The sequence below is a fragment of the Megascapheus bottae genome, chromosome 7, assembly GCF_031878675.1.
Source record: "Megascapheus bottae isolate mThoBot1 chromosome 7, mThoBot2.hap1, whole genome shotgun sequence".
Lineage (NCBI taxonomy): Eukaryota > Metazoa > Chordata > Mammalia > Rodentia > Geomyidae > Megascapheus > Megascapheus bottae.
Window position 1 is genome coordinate 61,418,952 of NC_143515.1, and position 21,140 is coordinate 61,440,091.

The 21,140-nt window shown below is 38.9% G+C and overlaps 1 pseudogene; it reads left to right on the forward strand.

Moving 5' to 3' along the window:
- The first annotated feature begins 2,420 nt into the window (after window positions 1-2,420).
- LOC150060892 (myosin regulatory light polypeptide 9 pseudogene) lies at window positions 2,421-8,839 on the forward strand (annotated as a pseudogene).
- The last annotated feature ends 12,301 nt before the right edge of the window (window positions 8,840-21,140 follow it).

Sequence of the window (21,140 nt, forward strand, 5' to 3'; positions counted from 1 at the left end):
TTTACCTACAAAATAAGAGAACAACTACTTAGAGTGATGATCAAGTAGATAATATATAAAAGACACATTTTGCTCACTACTGGTCAGGCAATGAAAAATGGCTGTTTTGTTACTTTGTGTAATTATCATATCTATGTATTCTTTTTTCTGAATCACTGGCTTGCTCCTAGATGATTCTGGATTTTGTAAGGTAGTATCTATGAAATTGTTTTCTCTGCACCACTTTACGCTACACTACTCTCTATCCACAAGGTGGCAGCAAAACCCACAGTGTTTCTGTAATGCATCTCTTTGCCCTTTGTCACTGTTGATTGGTCCTGAGATAACACCTAAAGCACACTGATTGGAAAATTCCATTACTGGAAAATTATGGAACCTGAAAGTGAGGGAAAGGGGAGAGAAGAGGAAATCAGGGAAGAAGCAAGAAAGAGGGAGAGAAGGAAGAAGGGTAGAAGAGAGGCAGAGAGGTGGGGCCAAGGGGAGAGAAAGAGAAACAGAGAGGTGGAAGGGAGAGAGATCAAATGCAAGAATTAAGATAAAAAAGACTAGTCTCAATAACAACAGATGCTGGAGGGGATGTGGCCAGGAGGGATCACTACTACACTGTTGGTGGGAGTGCAAACTCGTTCAACCACTATGGAAAGCAGTATGTCAGTGCCTCAAAAGGCTAAATATAGAGCTCCCCTATGACCCAGCAATTCCACTACTTGGCATTTACCCAACCATCCAGAAACAAGGACATACCAAATCCACTAGCACAACTATGTTCACTGCAGCACTTTTTACCATAGCTAAGATACAGAACAAACCCAGATGCCCCTCAGTTGATGAGTGGATCAACAAGATGTGGTATTTATACACAATGGAATTCTATGCTGCTGTCAGAAAGAATGACATTGCCCCATTTGTAAGGAAATCGAAAGACTTAGAAAAAATCATATTAAGAGAAGTAAGGCAGACTCAAAGGAACATAGGCCCAAGAGTCTCCCTCATTTGTCATAATCAGTAGAAACCTTAGTCTCTCCTAGCAGAGATTTGCAATAGAGCAAAACCTAGATACATAAGTCCATATAGTATGATGCTAAATGAAAGGATCTCCAGGATATAGAAACAAAAGCCATATAATGAGTGATTGTTGTCCTTAATATACCATGTTATCTCTCATCTCTTTTGCTGTCCCTTGGTTATCTCATATTTTTACAGTATTTCATCTGGTTATCTGATATATTGTATATATGCATTTTTGGTTATTTGAATGCGGATAGGGAAGGGAAGAAAACAAGATGAGGGGTGGGGTGGAGGGAGGGAAATGTGGACCAAGACATGAGAAAGGATATCAACGTATGTGAAGTAATGCACCTTCTATCTGGTGAATATAATGTAACCCTTCTATTAATTACAATTAAAAGTATATGAACAAAAAAGACTAGTCTCCTTTTCATTCATGGTACCTTTAACATACAGAACTAAGCCCATATTGGTGTGCAGGAGTCCTTTAATGTGCTCCAGAAGCCACAAAGTGAGGAAAATAAGACACAGAAACAGAATCCAGGCACAATCAAAGGATAAGAAAAACAGCAACACCCTTCAAATCCCTACTTCCATATAATTCCTGAGAGGCAGCTGCGCCCCAGGATTCAGCCATTGGACCCCTTATCAATGGGCAATGTGAGACATCCAAGCAATATCCTCTTCACTTACCTCAACCCCAACAGTTAATTCCAGAAAGATATGTCATCCTCCTCCTCCTCCCAAGTCATCTCTCATCTCCTAAAAGCATCTGTTATTAATCACACCAGTTCCGGGGCTCCTACCACTCAAGGGCCTATCCCCATCCCACTACCCATCTCCTTATTGTTCTACATTCATACCAGTGATTCTGCTGAAATTTTCCACCATTAGCTCATGGGAAACTGCTGGGCAGAATAAATTAGAAATCACTGAAAATTCCATCCAACAAGTTATGGGAGCCTAGCAGAGGACAATCATTGTTCAACAAATATATATAATATTTTATATATATTTACATATACATTTATAAATATATATATTTGCTGAAAAAATATATATGAATAAGTTAGTTTACAAAACAGGTCAGATCATGTGGCTGAGCTCAGCCCAAATAGTAGAGCTGCGATCATCAAGGAGCAGAGGAGAGGAGGAAGTCTGAATGGCTTAGCCGCAGTATGATCAAAGAGAGAACAAGAAAAGCCTAGAAGGTCAAGTGAGAGACCATCCTGACAGTTATTCTACTGTCTTAAAAAAAAAATAACAAAAGAATTCCTCGTAGATCGCTGGCTTCCTTCTAGCTAGCATGGACACAAGTGAACTCCCGCTGCTTCAGCCTGCAAGTAATAAATCGCCTGGCGAGACTCCACGCGCCCACGCGCACAGGGAAGTCCACCGCACCTGAAGCCAAGATGTCCAGTGAGTGGCCCACGGCCAGGACCACCAAGAAGCGGCCACAGCGGGCCACATCCCATGTGTTTGCCATGCTTGACCAGTTCCAGATCCAGGAGTTGAAGGAGGCTTTCAACACGATTGACCAGAACCATGCTGGCTTCTTTGACAAGGAGGATCTGCATGACCGTGCTGGCTTCATTAGGGATCAGAACCCCACGGACGAGCAACTGGAGGGCGCGATGAGCGAGGCACCGGGCCCCCTCCACTTTACCATGTTCCATGGGGAGAAGCTCAATGGCCCAGACCCCACGTTTTCACGCGCATCCTCAAGTATGGAGCCAACGACAAGGATGACTAGGGCGCCCCCACGCCTGACACCGCCCTGTCACACACACACACACACACACACACACACACACACACTCACGCACTCACGCACACTGAGGGCTGAGGCAGGTGCCCACATCGTGATCCAGACCTCAGAAGGGCACCCTGCCAAGGCCCATTGCCTCGAGCTAAACCAAGGGAAAGGCTAGAAGGCACCCAGGATCCTTGAGAGAGGATGCCCCGGCCTCAGCTGCTCATTCCTGGGAGTCCTAGGTCCTGTTATCAGAAGCCATGCCACTTCCCATTGCACCCCACCAACACACAAGCTCACCATTTCCCCGCTCAGGGGTGCAACAGCAGGCCTTCCCCTGTGCCTATACTGCCCAGAGCATGCAGAGGAGAGGGGCATCCAGGGCTCCTTGTGTACAATATATGGCTGAGATGACCACAATCCTGATTCTTGGTGAATTCTTTAGGCTTTCAGGGTGGGTATCTGGACGTACTGCACAAACTATTCTCCAATGATCTTTTTACACTGAATTCTTTTGAACCCCAAACTCCTTGCTGTTTAACTAGAGCTGACTTTTTTAAATTGAAAAAGAAAAATGCAGTATTCTATGTCCAACCAGAACTGGTAAGAGACTGGCATGTGTGGCCTCATTGAGCTACTTACTCACCTGTGCCCTCTCTTGACACAAGCGATCTGAGGTTGTTGAACTTAATTAAGGATTCTCTTTTGAGGAACAAAAATCATACTGCTGAATTTCACCATCATGGTATTACAATAATGTACATAAAGCATCCGAGATATAATATAAGCCCAAGTAAAGGCAAGTACTATTAGCATGCCTGTGGTGGAGCCCTATAAATACTTGGGGGTAGTCCAGTCAAAATGTACAGGTTATACTTATCAGTGCCCTCTTCCATTACTGCAGTCTGTGCAAGGCAGAATAAAGGTAAGGAATTCATGGGTCTTTAGACATAAAGGCTTTATTTTAGTCCATTAACCTATCAGCCTATCTCCTTCCACATCCATCAGTATTCAGTGCTTGTTGTGCCAGAACTGGCTACAGATGGTCCTTGTGTTCAACAGTGCAAAGTGCCTGAAGTTTGAGTTTTAATGCCTAATAGAATTTAGCCTCAGGGACTCAGAAATTGGCTGGACTCGATTCCCTAAAAAGTTTCTACTGCATTCACGTAGACTCACTGCTCTGCCTTGCCTCTACTTTCAATAAAATGAATCTTAAAAGAAAAAAAAAACCTTCATTGTCCACAGGAAATTAATCACACGCTGAAGTCACCTTTGAGTTAGGTACAAAGCTCCAGAAAATATGCTCCAATCATGAACATGCTATCAGGCAGGCATCAGGCTTCATTCAGCATTTGTATCTTTTGTTTCTAGCATCCAGACCAGATGATCTTACTTTCCCAGAGGTAAGTGGGGGAGGAGGGACAGTGGTTTCCATGACAGTTACAGATGATATGCTATCTGACAATGATGTCTTCTCATTTGAATGTTTACTGTGCACAGTAAACAGGTTTTGTCTGCTCGCCACAGGATGGATGTGTGGTGGTAGACAAAGACTGTTGTTAGGATGAGTTATCTGACTAGAAGATGAAGATTCATCCACTTGAATGGTTCAGCCCACTCAGGGGGCTGATTCTAAAGCAGTCCGTTAAAGGAAATGGGTCATCTCAGGATGATGGGTGCCTTCTCACAGGTGAGTGTTTGTGGACCGATACTGCATATGTGATCCTTATCACCTAGTCAGAAGATGCATTTTAGTTCTCAAGAATAAAATCATAGTTGCTTTGAGCTAATGTCACCACTGATTTATTTGCTCAAGTGCAGCTCTTGACATATTACATAATGAACAGGCCAGCAAGAATTGCCACCCCAGGCCCTTCTGACAATCACCAGACTCACTCACAGTAATGAAAGAAAATGTATGTCATCTGATTATTGTGGCAGACAAGTGTCGTGTTTAAAAAGAGATGCCATCTAGCCTCAATGTTCTGCATCATAAACAAGCCTCCTGTAATTAAAGTTTCCTTCCGGGATCTCTTCTTCTTTCTCCCACTCACCAGTTTCTGACAACCTCAGCAGCACTCATCGGGCACTATTCATCACACAAAGCATGTTCACTGAAATGGTTTAAAGGACCTTAAGCACACTTTCATGATGTTCATTCTAATGTGAATAAAATAGACCCATGCTAGGAAATCCTGAGGAAATATTGCTTGGAGTTAAAACTGCTCCAATTTCTGTTTCTTTTCTTGGTCAAAAGTCCATCCCAGAAGAAGCAAACAAAGAAGAAGAAGAAGAAAGACAACTTTCTTTTACATTTTCCTCAGGCAAGTTGTTTAATGTTTTGTTTGCTGAAATGTGTCTTTAACATTGGCTTTGGTTGGAATTTGTTCAATTGATTTCTGTAGCTTCCAGTACAACAGAAGGTTCATAGGTAAGAGACCCCTAAGAAATTTCCATTGAGGCTGATCGCGCTGGATTATAAGGAAGCCAACTGGGCAGTTGACCAGAGCAACAATCAATAAGAGACCTTAAAACATGACTGAAAATGTAATTAAGTAGACACTTAGGATAGGATCTACGAGCTCCAGGCAGCCTTCCCTAGAAGACTAAGGAGTCAGTACCACTATGATATTGTGGGTGTCCAGTTGGCTGTTTGCTCTTGTTTTGCCAAATACAATGCAACAATCACAGGCCAGAGCTGAGCAAGGGGATCATTGAGTATTACTAAGTCTCACGTCCTTTCTTCTCCTTCTCCCACTCCTGCATTCTCAGTCCCCCTCTACATAGATAGCAAATGACTTTTTGGAGACGTTCACATTCAAGAGGCAGACATCACTAGTCTCCCTGTGAGAATCATGTCTGCTCAGGGAAACATCTGTCAACAGTTGACTCGAAGTAGCAGTCATTTTTAGAGGACTGGCCAAGGAACAGTGGATTTCACAAACTAAAAAAGTTAGATATATGTATCCCATCTGCAGCTTCCTACAGATTCAGATTCCAAAGACACCCAGGAAGCAGAACATACAAAAAAAAAACAATGGTAACACAGCAATGGCTTCTGGACAGAGAAACTTTAGAAATTTTGATGCTAAATTATTGTCATTATATAACATAGAGATAGATTGGAAGAAAAGAGGAGGGGGAGGGGGAGAAAGATGAGGAGAAGGAGAAATAGAAGGAATAGACAGATGAGAGACCATAGATCTTAGAGGATAGATAGATAGATAGATAGATAGATAGATAGATAGATAGATAGATGGATGATAGGTAGATAGAAGATAGATAGATAGATAGATAGATAGATAGATAGATAGATAGATAGATACTGTAGCAAACAGATGCTATTTCTTTTGCATGCATCCAAAACAGGTTAAGATATCTGAGCTTAATCTAGTTGGTGACAATTTCTGTCTCTATTTTACAGTCTCCATGAGGTTGCACACTATAAGAACAAAAATTGATCTAACAGAATAATTTTTTAAAAATAAAAGCATCTTTAAATTTGTGTTTTATTCCTGTACAGTGAACATTCTAAAATTCAAGGTAAATCTGATGAGCCCTTTATTCTTCTGAGAGTTGTGAGTTCTAACCTTAGACCTAATGATTTCACAGGGGAGTAATGCATTCCTGCCTCATCAACTAAAGAAATAACATTGATTATTAAAGCTTTAATGTTATATCCCATAATGTCTCATCCCATCCACCTATCCCCTTTAGTTTTCCATCAGTTGCCAGTAATACCTTAGACAAATTTAATCTTACCATAGCATTAACCTCTATCTTTGGCACGTTAATTTCTCCACACAAGCACACCTGTAGAATTCATTGTTGCTGTTATTTTCTTCTTTCTGCTTAAAAGTAGTAGTAGAAGTGAATCTTTTATGCACAAATTTCTTGAATCTTTCATGGAAGCAAATGAGGAACAAAACATAAATTATAAATACAAAGGGATCCTATTTTTCCATTCATAATTGATATTTAATGTGTACTCCCTACTGAACTTGTCATTAGGGCTTTATGGTCGTGGATGTGCCAAAAGCAAGAGATTTTGAATACCCCAAATTTTCTAATCTTTCCATTTGGTGACTTAATGATGCGGCTGTTTTCCTACTGTGTGATAGTAGCAGACAATCTCGAATGAGTTGTGCACAAATGGGCTACAATTTGAAACCTGAGACAGAAATTGAGGACAAATATAAAGTTATACAAATATGGTATAATTTTTAATTTATTACTTCTAAGACATGATTTATTATAAAAATGACTCCTAGACAATGGCTCAGGCCTATAATCCTAGCTACTCAGGAAACTGAGATCTGAGGATCATGGTTCAAAGCCAGCCAATGCTGGAAAAGTCTGTAAGAGTCTTATCTCCAATTCACCACTAAAAAAGCCAGAAATGAAGCTTTGGCAAAAGCTGGACCTTGAACACAAAGCTCAGGGACAGTGCCCAGTCCCTGAGTTCAAGCCTCAAGACTGACAAAATGAGAAATGCTACAGTCAACAAAGTGACTTCATTTCACTTAACATGGCTTTTTTGAAAATGTTTGAGCAAGAAAGGCTGCTCTAGATGTGTATAACCATCATGCTGAATACCTCACCCCTTTTTTGACTGAACTGGTTCAAGAATGACAAGGAGTTTTTAACAAAGACATACCCAGAATATGAGTCCTGCCAGCCAATGACAGTTGGGAACATTTTATATTCATGAGCTGGTACCGTCTGTTCATCCAAATAGCAGAAACTAACAGGTGGCCGAAATAGAGTTTAAATCCAGATCTACCTGATCTCATAAATGCAGCTTTCAATACAGCATTGGCACTCACTGGACATTTGTCAGGGTTTTTAGTCCTTCGTCCCTCCTGACCTGCAAGAGGGATAAAGAGAACATGCCCGGACCAAGACGAGCTGAGAGAGGAAGGGTCGGCTGACGGCCCCCAGCCCTCCCTTGTTGGAGGACAATCAGACCTTGTCAGGGAGACCCTTCAAGGCAGGAACTTGTTTATTGAGGAAGTACATTCAGCTAATATAGGATGCAGGAGCCAATCAGCACAAAGGTGGGCAGGGCAGGGGGAGGTAGGTAAAGAAGGGGAATCAGGTGCTGTCCCAGAGGGCAGAAGTGTTGGGGGCCAATCCCAGAGGTAGCCTTACTTTACATCACAAAACCATAGCCAAGCCTTCCAACCAGGTGACAGGCACATTGGGTCCCAAAACCAGGAAATGAGCACTGGGGCCATGAGGTAGGCCTCCTTTTCTACAGCATAGGTTTCCATTTCCCTGATGTGAAGTGCCCCACAGACATTGTGTTAAAAATGAACTATACAGCTTATGGACGGAAGGTGGGAAGGAAAAGCTGGGAGACAGCAAGGGAAGGGGTGACATTGTCCAAAAGGAAATGTACTCTACCTAACTTGTATAAGTGTAATCCCTCTGTCCATGACCATTATTCATAACAGTAAACAATATTAAAAGTGAAAACTTGGCTTTCAAATGCCAGATGCTTTGTTCTCACATTTCTGGAGGCTGAGAAGTCTAAAATCAAAATATCCACAGACGTGGTATCTAGTAAGGACTGTTTTACAGATGACACCGTGTAGCAGTGTCATTAGAGTATATGGTGAGAAGTGGGAAGCCTGATCTCTTGAGCACCTTAGAAAAGCACTAATCCATTCATGAGGACTTCCCCTTCAAGATGGAATCTCCACCCATAGGCCCATAGGTACCACTTCCTAATGATATCATTGTGGAAGTTAAATTTGGGGGATCAAATGATGCTATTGATAACACACACACACACACACACACACACACACACACCTGCTAATTATGCACACACACTGATGAAGAAATGGACACCTTGAGAAGTGTTTAGGAATCTGCAGAGGCACTTTTAGTTGTTGGCAGAGATACATTTTATAGATAGATTTTCAATACATGTCTACCTGATTTCATAGGCTATACTTCTAAATTCTGAAGATGAAGGTACAGAACAGAGCTTTAGAAAACCCACACCTTGGATATGAGAATGAGCTGGCTGCGACATCTGTCACCGCATTGATTGCCAGGGTTGAAAACTGACGCCCTGAGAAGGCAAGCACATAACTTCTTAGACCCTCCTACCCAAACGCTATGGGTAGCAGCCACCACTTACCCATGTAATACTGAAGAAGGGGAAATGGTGACAGTCAGACCAGTCTTTCCCTTCTTTTGATGATCAACTATATTTGCAGTTCAGTGATCATACTAGTACAATACTCCACCACCCCTCTTTACCTCAATTAATCCTTTGATAATGCCAGTCTCTCTCACACACACACTTGGCTCATGGGAAATTCATTCTTCCAATGCAGATTAAATTTCACTACTTCCTCTGTGGAGACATTGCTCATTTCTCTCTTCCCATTCTTATTTCCTCTATCCCCCCTCTGTGATTCTAAAGCACAGAGTGCCTCCTAGAGATCACACAGCTTCAGCTGTAGAGTCACTATTGTTTATTATCTCAAAATCATGTCACATTTTCTTGTTTTCTAGAATTGAACATGGGGTTGACAAACTGGATGACACTGTATAGATATTTCTTGAACTCATGCACTCGTGCCTGTGTCAATAATTAACTACCCTCTGTTGCTACACCTTTATGTATTCTGGGGACATTTTAGAGAAAAAGCTGCACAAAGTAGAATGTTGAGCTTTCTTTGAACAAGTATTGAAAGAGCTCAAATGTTTCATAAAAACTAATGTATAGAGCAGCAAATGAGGAAGAAAGTAGTCCTACATCGTCAACAATATGTAAATCTCAAACTGTTAAAAGTAAGTTATAAACTTGACATGTAGAATGTCATTTAAAGAAATTTTAAAAACACGAGCAATGCAGTTCTATGTAATTTAGAGACTGTAAGATTAATGGCATATACAAGAGTGATTACTAGTGATTTATACTAATGTTTACTTCCAGTACAAAAGAGTAGAGAATGCAATGATTGAGAGACACATATGGAGCTTTCATTCTAATGTTTTCATTGTGAGGTGAGGGTTTCTAATAATCTTAAGCAATTATGACAAATAAAACTAGCCAATGGGTAGGGGAAGTTGATGATATGTTTATGTTCTAAGTACTGGAAATTCTAACTTTTATATGTCATTCCCTACCATCTTATGGTAGAATAAGGTTCTAGTCATCAAAGACTGTGGGGAGTATAAAGCATGGCAGTCAAAAGGATTTCACAATAGAAGGTGGATACCCACAGTTCTCCCAGAGGTTTCCCTCAGGGAAATCGGTGGATGAAATCTGAAACACCTATTTCACTCTGGGCTTAAACTACCTTAAAGAAGATGTCTTGGTCCTAGCTTCAGTGGTACCTGGCATGAAATCAGTGCTTTAGAGATCCTGCCTTTGTCCCCAGAGCTCTTTCCCCATCTGTTTTTCTAAGCCAGGCTGGGGAAAGTGGGGAAGAAAAAAGTCTCTGAACAAAAGAAGTCTAGAAAAGTCAGGACTGGACAAGTAGGTGGCACCTTGCCTGAAGAAATTAGCTCATTCTCTCTAGCACAGAGGCAGAGAGGCCCTCGACTCCCAGAAAAAACTCACTGGCTGCTCTTAACCCCAGAGACGTCATTTGCATAGTGACCTAGCCACACTTGCTCTGGAAGCCCAGGATGGCTAGATCCCCTTCCCTGCTAAATTACATTGAGAAGATACTCCACTCATGTTCATCTGAAAATCTTGTAGTATTGGTGTCTATTTTCATGAGAAGTATGGGGCAGAGTAAGAGAGATAAAAAGACAGAGAAGGGAAAAACAAGATAAGGAAGGGAAGGGGGAGAGAAATAGCAACAGAATAGCAACCGATTGTTCCTAGCAACCTGCCCTTCCTCTAGGTCCTTCCCTCTTTTTTCCAGTCTCCACCAGGAAGATCGTAGGATCCTACAATCTTCAGACCAATATACCTACTTCCTTCCTCAGGAAGGGGAGAGGATGGTCATGCTTTTTAGTTTTCAAGCCTAAAGAATTTGTTTTATCCTCAGAAGTTTGGGAAAAGACATCTTAAAGTTTTGAAATGTATATTACAATTTTTTACCCAAAAAGTAAATATTATATAAATACATATATATGTATTCCATCCCATCAAATACACTTATATGTACACATGTATGTGTATATACATATGCATATGTGGATACATACATGTGTATATATGTACTGGAATCTTACACATGTGTATTTATTTATACATATATACACACGTACACACATATATGATGGAATTTTACTCATCTATCAGAAAGTATAATATTTTGTCATTTACAAGTAAATGGATGAACTTAGAAAAAAATTATATTAAGCCAAGCTCATGTTTTTCTCTTCTATATAGAAATTAGACGTAAATGCAAACATACATGATAACATATACAGGGCCATATCCATGTATACAAAAGCAAATAGACTAAAGGATGATATGCTTATGGGAGGAATCTAGTGGAATAGCTCCTCTGAACAGCAATCCAACCATTTCACAAAACGAGTATCGGGAAGCTGAAGCACGGGAGAGGGCACAGGGATGGAGACAGGAAGAATGAAAAACTGCAGTCATTATATTCAATGCATGCTATGTAAAAATTCAACTACAGGCCAGGATTTTGACCCAGTGGTAGAGTGCTTGCCTAGCATGCATGAAGACCTGGCTTCAATTCCTCAGTACCACATACATAGAAAAAAAAAGCCAGAAGTGGAGCTGAGGCTCAAGTGGTAGAGCTCCAGCCTTGAGAAAGTCCAAGGACAGTATTCAGACCCTGAGCCCAAGCCCAGGACTGGCAAAAAAAAATTCAATTACATAACTTGAGGGTAGGAAAAGATGAGGGAGAACAATAGAAATGGTAACATTGATCATGGTGCACTGTATTCGTAACCTGACTTATGGAACTGAGATCTCTTTGTACAACTACAGAAGAAGGAGGCGGAGAAGGAGGAGAAGGAAGAACTACTATTTATGGATGTGTTCTAAAAGCAAAAAAAAGAGTTTTACATTATGATTTGGCCATATTGTAAGTAGTTTACACTGGATAACCCCTGATAATGGCAAATTATTGATGGTTACCAGGTGTCTTTTAGCAGTCATCATTGAAATGCATGACTAAATTAAAGTCAATGGACATCTTAGTAGCCACAAAGTGAGATAAGCCATTACTTCAAATCACAATTGTATGAATCCTTATCTATGATGGTTATTGAGCACTGATTTTATGCCAGCATTTTCAGGATTGGATTAAGATCCAGAGATGAATGAGACACATTCCTTGCTCTTCAGTATTTACTTCATATCCACCCATACAAAGCTATTCTACTATAGTTCAAAGCTTTTGAACATATTTTACAGACCATATGAACAGTATCATTGGGGTTTACAAATGGAAATTAGCTATTTGCTTTGAGTTGATTGGGTTGAATGGTCCCATAATTGTCTTTTACATTTTTATTATGATTGCTTTCCTGACCCATGCTGAACAAAGCCCACAGCCAGTAGATTCACAACATAACCAGACTATGCTTCAAATTGATTAGAGAAAAGTAATTGCCACTTACCAAAAGGCAGAGGTCTTTACAGCCCCAAACTTCACTATGCATATGGCCATCATAACTCTCCATTATCTCAATTACGGAAGGTTATAGAAGGGACTGGCAGAAACACTTGATCTGCTACAAAGTCAGTAAAATGGAGACTAATCCAATAAACATACTCAAGAGTTGAAATATTGATTGGTTTTCCTCACTCAGGTAATGGCAAATATTCTCCTGTGAACTGATCATTGAATATTGGTGACTATATCTCTTATTTAAAAAATTATATGTGGATATATTTTCATAAACATACAAAAGGCTTCAAATTACTGTGGCCAAAGTATTAATGTAAAATGCCTCAAGTCCAAGGAGTCCTGACACCTGCCCTGATAGGCCAATGAAAAAGATAAGTAATAATAACTGACAAAGAGCTTTGATCAAACATAGCTGTATAGCGAAGGCAGATAAAGGAATTCAGTGACCCCAAGATCTTCTCTGGGGTTCTGCTGTGAGCTTTAGTGACAATTACAGCAAAAAATGAGACAGGAGTGGGGTATTGTAATTAGACAGTCCTGGACAAAGATGTGATCCAGTTGATTGTCATCCAACACAGGATGGTATAGCAATACAAAAGGCATTGTTGTCTACGGGAAATTTCATTCTTGTCATGAGATGTTGATCCATCAAGCCTGTACTTTCTGGAGTCCAAGGTAAACAGAGCCAGAAAAGGACAAAATGATGGTTACCAGTGCCTGATGCCTTCCTTCAGTATTTTCTCAGGGAACATAACTGTGCCTTAATTTTGCTTGAAATGAACACACAATGTGGTAAGAAATCAAAGAAACAAACCAGCAGTCACAATATATCTCACCATGAGTGCTTTAATGGACATCTGTCAGAACTTCAGTTTGAACCTTAAAGCTTTCCCTAATGGAGTGGTGTTTGCAAGGTAGACCCACAAGCAGAAGGAACAGCTCATTTGGAAGCAAGCAGGTTAGAGACTGAATCTGAAGTACAGATGTGAGTTAAGAGGAATGCTGGGAAATAAGATTTGCTAGGCAGAAAGAGGTCAGCTCACAAAAGCAGATCCTGCATTTTTCTACTATTGCTTTCTAGTTATTAATCCCACCTCCTCTTTCTAGGCTTCTCAGGCAACCAGAAAATGCAATTTTTATGATAGTCTCTCTGAACCTAAAAGAAGTCAGTGAAGATCAGGTTAGTGAACGTTCACAGCCCATAGCCACGTCTGGACGTCTACTACACCTGCTCAGAACCCATATGGTACCTAATAATGAGGTCCTTAATACCAGCCTCCAGACTCTATTTCATCAGTGTGCCATCAAAGCAATAATGCTATCCCCTGATAACAAGACTCTAGAGCATGTTTCACCTAAACCATTGATTCTATAACCTGGTAATTTACAAAGCACTAATGTTGAATCTGATCTTAATCACTATTTACCATTGCTGTGAAAATTAGGCAGCATCTATAAACTTCAACTTCTTCATTTGCTAACTACATTGATAACAAATGGTACCTGGAATGGGGATTACTATAAGGAACTAAAAAGAAAGTGACAATGAGAAAGATTTATGGTTTGAATAAAAGCTGTAGCTGTTATTATAAAGCTATTATTGCTTTTTTCTATGTGCCAGTCCTAAAGCTTGAACTCAGGGCCTGAACGCTATTCCTGAGCTACTTTGCTCAAGGTTATTACTCTACCAATTGAGCCACAGTTCTGCTTTTGGCTTTCTGGTAGTTAATTTGAGATAAGAATCACAGACTTTCCTGCTCAGGATGGCTTCAAATTGTGATCCTCAGATCACAGCCTCCTGAGTAGCTAGGATTTTATAAATAATGAGCTATAGACACCTGGCTTATTATTATTCTTAATTATAGTATCACCACCAAACACCTTCGTCATAAAAACTAGCCCTTACAAATTACTACACTGTGAAACTATGCTAACCCGTTCTTTTTTCGTTTTGTTTTTTTGTTTTTGTTTTTTGTGTAAAAAGTCCTGGTTACCTTAACTTCTTTCCCATCATTCATATCCATCATTGCCCAAGAATCTGAGTTTGTTCCACAGACCTGAGAATTATCCAGCTACTTCTGATACCTGGCTATCCTCACAACACACATGTTCTTTGCGGGCAAGATGTAACATCCTCGAATTTCCCCTGTCTCAGGATTTAATTTTAAATTTTCAAGACTGACAATTCTGACTCAGATATATTTGTGATCTATCGTCTAGATTTTTAGACTTATACTTGTACTTTTTGGGAGACATATCAAGTCAGGGGTTATAGATTATAGTTCAAAGAACCAAATCAAATTAAGCTAGACCCTGAAGATGCTTCAGATGTCTCTTCACTATCATCACACACTTGTTTGTATCCGAGGAAATAAACAGAGTGAAACTGACCTGACCTGGTCTCTTATCACTGCTATTTTTCAGTCTTGGAGAACAATTCAGCACTCTCTTGGGAGACTGAAAAACCATGTTCAAATGGCCCCTCTATTGAAATCATGCCATGAACGTTATCTAACAGAGTGATATTTTCAGGAAATGTAAAGGTTCTCATGTTCAAAGCTTTCTCTCTGAATTTGGCTCAGCAAACCATCAACAGATCAACAGTTGCTTATTTCCAGATCAAAGGATGATTGTTAAGTCTCACATTATCACAAACAGTGAGGATCTGTGCCCCCTCTGTACCCACTGCAGTCAGCAGAACACACCATCATCAGGCTTAACAACCAGATGTCAGGGAAAAACACCTAGTAGATGTTTCTATACTGAACAGGTTACATGCTTGATATGCTTCATTAATAAACTAGAAATATTTTATTAACATAAACAACTATTTGAAATGTACATAATTACTTCACCAATGCTCAGTCATTGACAAAGACAAAGAATGGTCAGAGTGACTGTAATCCTAGATATTCAAGAAATACAAACCATGAGGATTGCAGTTCAAGTGTGGTCTAGGCAAAAGCTAGCAAGAGCCCATCTTAATAAATAAACTGGTAGCATGTACCCATCATCCCAGATTCATGGAAGGCATAGATTGGAGAAAGATGAGAAAAAAATTGTAAGACTCGCTCTATAAAATAACTAAAGTGAAAAGGACCAGGGATGTGGCTCAAGTATGCTGAAGTTGCCTAGAAACATAAACTGAGTTTAAACCCCACTACTCTCAAAATTAATTCATTAATTAGGTTTGGAATAACAAAGTCTTTATTACTTAACGGTCCCAAACTGGATATGGACGACACAGCTGAATGATTTACTAGAGATAATATAATAGAAGCAACTTGCAAATACATATAACCACTCACTAATGTGGGATAAAAAGAGGCTCCTCATATTTTTACTTATAAGTAAATTTAAGTAGTGAATATTTAACAGTTAAAATTGTCATAATCTGAGTCAGGTATAGTGGCCCAGGCCTGCAATCCCGGCTCTTAAGAGACTGAGGCAAGAGAATTACATACTTACTGTTTCATTAACTTAGCAAAAGAATTGAAAAATCACCCGTGTTCCCATAAATCACCTACAGAACTATTAGTAGCATCAGGTATATGAGGTGACCTCACTATATATTATGTGGGCCTTATGCATTTGTTAGAAAAATGGATCAACACACTGAAGCCTCCCCTGCTGCTCTATTTGTATGCATTCAAATTCATGCTTCCATGAACTTACAAAAGACAAAGTGGATGCCAGAGAAAGCAAAGGGGCTGAACTGATTAAAATACTGCATGTGCATGTGTGAAATACCATAGGGAGACCGCCTTGAACAATTACCATATCCTTAAAGGAATAAAAGTAAATAAAAAGGTCCTGTCTGGGAGAAGGGCACTAATAGAAGAGGGGAGGGTAAAGGAGAGTAAATAGACTTAAAATACTTTTATGTACATGTGTGAAAATGGAAAAATGATATGTATTGAGATTGGCCTGGAAAGGGGTGGACAAGGAAGAGTGATGAAGGGGTGACTTTAATCAAGGAACACTGTAGGTATATATATATATATATATATATATATATATATATATATATAGCTATATATTCACATATATATATGAAAATGAAATCCTCTTGTACAACTAATTGGTAAGTTAAAAATACAAAAATAAAATAAAATAAGATAAAAAACATAAAGTGGCCTACAGATCTCAATATGAGACTAAAGAGACCATGGTGACTTTACTGTCAGAGCATGGCAATAAAGAACCCAAACAACTCTGCCTCCAAAAGCAACTGAACAGCTAGGTAAAGTACTGCAAGCGTCTTTGAAGACATTTCAAATGGATAATCAGCAATGTGAAATAGCAGGAGGCCAAAAATAAAGTGGAAACAGAAATTCAAATGAGCTACTCACAAAAGGCAGACTTTGTCCCTGGATACTTAAATACTGGGGAACTTGAGCTTCACAAGCCAAGGCCTCCTAGGGGTTACAGACTAGAGAAAAGGCTAGGACCCTTGAAAGGTATAGAATCCCATAAAAGACCCCATTATATGAAACTGGCTACTCAACAGCTGTATCCTCAGGGAACAAGTGAACTTGAAATACAGCTATGTTCCTCCCACAAGAAGAAAACAAGAAAACATTTCCTGTGGACTCTCCATGCTGAATAGAGAGAAACATAGTCTCCTAAAAGTTCTTAATTACAAGTCAGTCCTTATGAATTCTCACAGCCCAAATCTACACTCCCCGAATAAACAACAACCAAAAAACAGCTATAAAGAATTTAATACAGTTCCCAGAAGTGTCCCCTCAAAATGTAAATCATTGACTCAAAAGAACAAGAAATTTGAGTTCAATGCCAAGACTATCAAATACTCAAGAAAATGATGCCCAAGAAATCAGATACTGACATTGCTAATGATCTATAAAATGTAAGCTAATGATTATGAAATAAAAGAGATAAAGAATAAGTTAAAAGTGAACAGCGATATTCACAGTATAATATGTTGGAAATGTACTCTACAACTTGGGCAGAAGTGGGAAGGGAAAAGTGGGAGAAAAATATGGGAAGCAGTAGAAATGTTCAAGAATGAATATACTTATTGCCTTGCAAATATAACTGTAACCACTCTATACATCACTCTGATAATAAAATAAAATTTTACAAAAGAAAGGATGGCAAATATAACTGCAACCCCTCTATTAATTACAATTTAAAAAAAGAATTCAGTGGCAAAAAAAGAAGCAACTAAAAAGGGTTAACAACTATGTGATGAGGTAGATATGATAAAGAATAAAACAGAACAGTATTTATTTTTAATAAAGAAGTGAGAAAAATACAAGGGATGAGGGAATGACAGTTAAAACCTAATTGAGGGCCTGGGGCGTGGATCACCTGGAAGAGGCCAGCAAGTGTGAGGCCCCAAGTTCAGTCCCAAATACTGAAAAGAGGAATGGAGGGAGAAACATAATTGACTAGAAACCATAACAAAGACAACTGAATTCTCTGGGCACTGATGGCTTATGCCTATAATCCTACTCAGGAGGCTTCAAAGCCAGACCCAGCAGGAAAATATGTAAGACTCTTAGCTTCAGTTAACCACCAGAAGTGGCACTGTGGCTCAACATAATACAGAACTAGCCTGGAGCAGAAGAGTTCAGGGATAGTGTCTAGTCCCTGAGTTCAAGCCCCATGACCAACAAAAAATGACAAGTGATTCTTGCAAAAATCTAGGGATTCTTAGACTATTTGAGTACAAGAGACTTACATAGTCTAAAATATTTCTCTTTTACTTAAGTATTAATCAATCATAAAGAAAAACATAAAAGCATTGTAGTGTAGGAATTGGGCTGACAGCTAACGGCATCTTAACCATGTCATAAAAAACTGGCATCCTTGATAATGAAAAGCACCTGCTATTTTATATCAGGCTCTAAGATGAAAACATGAGCAATATAATTTACATAGCCTTTCTATTAAAAATGCACCTGGATACACATTGAGAGACATTCCACGAAACAGCTATTCCCTATACTCTTCAACAATGTCAACACATACTAAGAAACATGAGGAAAAAAATGAGGACAGGTTCAGATTAAAAGAAACTATGGAGACAGGAGAAAAGACTGCATGTACTGTGTGACTCCAAACTGGATCTGCAGCCAGGGAAAGAACACAGCTAGAAAGACATTAATGGGATAATTGTGGAGTAGACTATTGACTGTAGAGTAAATAATGGCCTTCTGTCACTAGAAAATTTCATGACTGTGATAATTATATATCTTGAAGTATTGGGGAACAAAAGGTTACAGTTTCAGCAACTTACTCTCAAATGACCCAGAATGCTCATATATGGAACAAGGAAATGAACAATGTCATAGAAGATAATAAAAATTATCTTGACCTTTTAGTGTCACTACAGTATGCCACTGGAAAATTAGATAACTATACCAATGATACAGAAAATAGCCCCTGTAACAATCCTCACAGATGTATAATCCTGAGAAAGATGGCTTTGCTGGCCGGTATAGAAAGAATTCTACATTCAATAGTCCCTCAATTATTGGTATTCAACTGGGGAAAAGGGAATTGAACCTCTAAATCATGAAAATCAATTCCATGGGGATTCTTGCAAAAAAACATAGTAAATAAGGCAAAAATATAAAATGGTACCAAAAAAGAATACTTTTGTAGCCATCAAGGTGGCAACTATAAAGGAAAAGATGAACAAATTTAAGAACATTACCATTATGACTTGTTGACCAAAAATCTTGCAGAAAAAAACCCAAAGAAGCAACTCATGAAAAAATAAAGACTAATTCAATATCAGTGAATTTTGAAAGCAAAGGTGAAACATACCAAAGTTCTGATTTAGAAAATCTTATAAACACTTGACAATTCTCCAAAGAGAAAACTTTACGACTTAATGAGTAAAATGATCATGGACTGATAAATGATTAGAGACTAAAATGAAACAAAATTTCATACCCTACCAAACTCATTGGGCTTATCAAAATTTATGCCTCAATATAAAGAGCTGGAAAGATATACAGCAATGGAGACATGTATTCTGGTATTATGAACTTGTTACTGTCACTTCCAGAAATAATTTGGCACACACACACTCACATATATATATCTATATACATAAACATACACACACATGTGCTTTTATGTTTTTATGCTTGTCATAGTTCAAATACAACTCTAACCTACTCTTCTAATGTATGTGTTCTATAGTCTGCACTTAGGCAATTTTGAGGGAAAAAGCATATACACATATATAACATGCTATTATTATGTGTGTATATATAATACGTGTATATATTATAAATATATACCATGTTAAGCAAAATTTGAGACTATATGTGAAATGAATAAAAGCTCAAATTTTATTCCAATCATATAAAATTCAAAAACATAACCAATAGCTGATTATGTAAGAAGAGCCATAGAATTATTTTCTATATAATGTAATAAGAGAAGAAAAACAAAAAGATTTCAAAATTATTAGTCATTTTCAATTTGTCAACCGAAGTGGTATTTATTATACTAGTCAGATACATCTTTTTAAATATTATTGAATATCCACTGAATAATTTAAAAAGGGAGAGAAAAAGAATGGCTACAGTCATGTAGGTCATGTTTGTTTCCTATTGTGAGATTCTTAACCAGGATGCCTACAAAATTCCAAAGTGATACATTTGTATATTATGCTTCTTAATCTCCATTACAGAGATCCTTGAACCCTGCCCCTCACAAGAAACTTAAATGCAAGCTGTGTAACACATAACTTTTAGAAGATCAGATTAGAGTTGTACTTAAACCCTTTCAGAAAATAAGAAAGCAAAAGGCATGAACTTGAGCCAGCCACTTCAATTTGCCATTCATCAGAAGCTCTGATTAGAATTGGAGATGAATGGGCCCAGGTAAATGTAAAATGCTATATTGTTCGGGATTATTAGCTAGAAAGGAAAATATTTTACATCCTTAGATGTGTGATATTTTTCATATGATAGTCCTGGCATTTCAATGAGAATCCCAACTGCGTGCTGAGTGTTTAAGTGCTTTCCCCTCCCCCTGGAAAACTTGTGTTCTTTCTTTCCTTCTGTATTATCAAAGTCCTTGTCATTTTTAATCATTTTCTCCCTGGGGATTGTGATCAACCTCAACCATCTCCTTTATGGCCAATTTCTGAGCCCAAGAATCACAAACTCATGTGAATTGTTTTAGTCTTCCAAAAGCTTCTGGCCTAATGACACTTTTTAACCACTGCTTAGTCTTAAGAAAAATGAAACATCAAAAAGTGTCATCACAAGTTAACTTATTCTACTGTACATAAACTTTCAAAAGAGAAGGTTCCAGAAGCCCCTGACAAATGCAGTAGGTTAAATATTGTAGGTTCACTGAGCCTATATCCAGGATCTAAGCCAACAACAATAACAAAAAATGCTTGGGTATGGAAGATGAGGACAAGAATGCATTCATGCCAGCAGAACTGCCTAGAGGTAGCCCCTGAAGGAAATGAAGGCAGGAAATATTCATGGGACAAAATGAAGATCATGACATTAGTGGAAAGAGACTATGAGGAGTAAGAAACATGCATCATACAATTCTTTTAATAGAAGGATTTGGCATGTCACAAATGGGGAACCGTCTTTGGCTCCTACTACTCCAGATTTATCTCCCACCATGTCTCCTCTGGACCTCCTCATTTGTGACTTCCAGTCATCAGTGTTAGCCTAAATAAATCAAAAGATTCTTTCCTGTGAGAAGCCACTTCCCTGTACCACTGTCCTTTCCTTCCTTCGCTTAACCTCCACGTCCAACTTCCACCATCCTTTGCAAAGCCT